Source organism: Rutidosis leptorrhynchoides, chromosome 3, assembly GCF_046630445.1.
Source record: "Rutidosis leptorrhynchoides isolate AG116_Rl617_1_P2 chromosome 3, CSIRO_AGI_Rlap_v1, whole genome shotgun sequence".
Lineage (NCBI taxonomy): Eukaryota > Viridiplantae > Streptophyta > Magnoliopsida > Asterales > Asteraceae > Rutidosis > Rutidosis leptorrhynchoides.
In genome coordinates, this window is record NC_092335.1 from 138,298,782 (window position 1) to 138,301,966 (window position 3,185).

Below are 3,185 nucleotides of genomic sequence, written 5' to 3' on the forward strand. Positions count from 1 at the left end.
TTGGTTCATGTAGGAAACATTCTCACGTTGTTCCATCGTTTGCTTAATGTGACAATCTTTCATTAAGTGTGGTCCACCGCATTGCTCACAACTGATTCGTATTGCGTGAATATCTTTATTCATCTTTTCCATTCGTCTTTCGAAAGCATCTATTTTTGCGGAAACGGAATCAAAGTCATGGCTAGAATAGGCTCTAGCCGCTTTAGATGATCGAAAGATATCTTTTTCCTGGTGCCACTCATGTGAGTGAGATGCTGTGTTATCAATAATTTTGTAGGCTTCAGTTGCGGTTTTCTTCATAATGGAACCACCAGCTGTTATGTCGATGTCTTTTCGTGTAGCAACGTCGCATCCTTGGTAGAATATTTGTACTATTTGATAAGTGTCTAAACCATGTTGCGGACATCCTCTCAACAACTTTCCAAATCTTTTCCACGCCTCATATAATGTTTCATTTGGCTTTTGCGTGAACGTAACAATTTCTCCTTGAAGTCTCACGGCTTTAGATGCCGGAAAGAATTGTTTAAGAAATTTTTTAACTAAAACATCCCATGTATCAATCGCCCCTTCAGGTAATGATTCTAACCAATCTTTGGCTTCTCCCTTTATAGTCCAGGGAAATAACATGAGATAGATCTGTTCATCCTCCACTTCTCGTATTTTAATTAGAGTACAGATCCTATTAAATGTTCGAAGATGTTCGTTTGGATCTTCTGTTGGCGTACCACTATATTGGCATTGATTAATTACCATGTGTAGGATTTGTCCCTTGATTTCATAATCTGGCGCATTAATGTGTGGCTTAATAATGGCGTGACCTTAGCCCGTGCGTGTGGCTCTCATTCGGTCTTCCATACTTAGAGGTTCCGTTACTTCCATAATTGAATTTGTTGAATCTGAATCACTAGAGGATTCTGATTTAACGGTTTGTGGTTCAGGAGGAATGATTAGTGGTTCAGGATCTTGGAATTGTCCTTGAATATCCTCCGGGTTTTCAATTTTGAATTCGGGTTCAAAAAATGGATTATCAGGATTTTGAGTTGGAGTACTTGGATTACTAGATGATGTTTCTAGAGAAAAATCAACAGCGACAATGTTGGCTAGATGTCTTGATCGAGTTACAGGTGGTGAACGTGTGAAAGGTGGTGAACGTTTTGCTCGGTGCATTCACAGAATATCCTATTAGTTATAAAAGATAAAAATTAATTAAGTTATCAAATTAATAGACTTTTCTGATTTTGCCCACGTTTCGAATAGCCAATAGATGCAGCAGGTAGCCAGGACCCTTTAAATCGGAAGCCCACAACTCGCCACTAACAAATCCAACTATTACTACGAACCAGAAAATTTTGGATGTCTATCAATTTAACCGCTTAAAATAATTTTTCGTTTTGAAATTTTAGAGAAGAAATAGAAAATTCTATGTCCTAAAAACTAGAGCGTAGAAATGAGAAAGAAAAAGAGTGCGTCGAAAAATGTCGAAAAATAAAAATCGAAAAACAAATGTCGAAAAACAAACAGTCGAAAAATAAAAATAAGAAAATAAAGCGTCGAAACTTAGAAGTCTAAAAACTAAATATTAAAAGTTGCGTCTAAAGGTATTAAAGCTTAAAAGGAAATCTATATCCAAAACGGCAATAACTTAAAAGGCACTAAAATCTATTTAAAATTAGAGCGATAAGTGACGTCGTAGAATTCTAAAGTGTCTCGATCTTAATCTAAAGAAAAAGCACTTAAGGGATTTTACGGCAAAGCCTAAAATCTAGAAATATAAATTAACTACGGCAAATACTAAGTTTAAAACTAATTACGAACGAAAAATATACAAATGTTTAAAATATACAAATTATAAAAAAATGATAAACTTACAATTTTTATATAAATATTATTTTTATATTATTATTTTATAAGATTATTAACTCTTTTAATTTAATAAAACTAAATTAAAACTTAATATTACAAATAATAATAAAATTATATATTTAATTAAAACCCTAAATTAATTAAATAATATTAATTAAAAATAAACCCTATGCGTAATAAATGCTGTGATCAGAACTGTCAGGGCAACCCATGCGATCGCATGGGGTTTTGGATTTTAATCCATGCGATCGCATGGAACACGAGTCCAGTTTTTTTTTTAAATTTTATATTGTTTTTCTAAAAATTATATACAATTATATTTTTACAAATATATATTAAAAATATAGCATTTCGCCGAGTCCCCGGCAGCGGCGCCAAAAACTTGATGTGTGCAGGGTAGTGTACGAAATAGTTATATTTTTATTGCTAAATACTATTAAATACGATACAATTTTACACAAGTTATTTATTTATTTATAGAGTGGATATACCTAAACCTTGCTACAACACTATAAGCAGTGTACCTAATCGTAAAGTAGTGTAGTTTTTAGTAAGTCCGGTTCGTCCACACACACACACATATATATATATATATACATATATATATATACATATATATATACATACATATATATATATATATACATATATATATATACATACATATATATATATACGTACATATATATATATATATACGTACATATATATATATATATGTATATATATATATATATATATATATATATATATATATATATATATATATATATATATATATATATATATATATATATATATATATATATATATATATATAATATTATTATTATTATAAAAAAGGGGTTTTTACCGTTTAATGACCGGTTTGTCGATTTGCGTAAAGATAAATGACGATAATATAAATGACAGAATTTAAATTGCGATAAAGTAAATTGCAGTAATTAAAATGGCAGTAAATAAAGGTACGATGAAATATGAAATAAAAGTATTATGCTTATTTAAACTTCCGTAATCATGATGTTCGACGTGTTGATTTTAATTTATTACCCGAGTTAATTGTCCTTTGTCCTGAATTATTTGATACCTATTTAGTTTTTGTCCATAATAGTCCATTGGTCATAATTATAAAATGCTCGTCAAATTAACCTTATTCCCGAAGTCAAATATTCCAACTAATTAGGGATTCGAACTGTAACAAGGTTTTAATACTTTGTTAATAATTACACCAGGTTATTGACTGCGAGTAATCCAAGGTTTTAATACTTTGTTAACAATTACATCAATTATCCTAGCATGTAATCCACCCCTGTTTTAATGAG

At 30.5% G+C, this 3,185-nt stretch overlaps 1 non-coding gene across 1 annotated transcript; it reads left to right on the top strand.

Moving 5' to 3' along the window:
* The first annotated feature begins 388 nt into the window (after positions 1-388).
* LOC139903261 (small nucleolar RNA R71) lies at positions 389-495 on the top strand. The gene has a single exon (XR_011778095.1). It is a non-coding gene; the product is annotated as a small nucleolar RNA R71 (small nucleolar RNA).
* Positions 496-3,185: the final 2,690 nt, after the last annotated feature.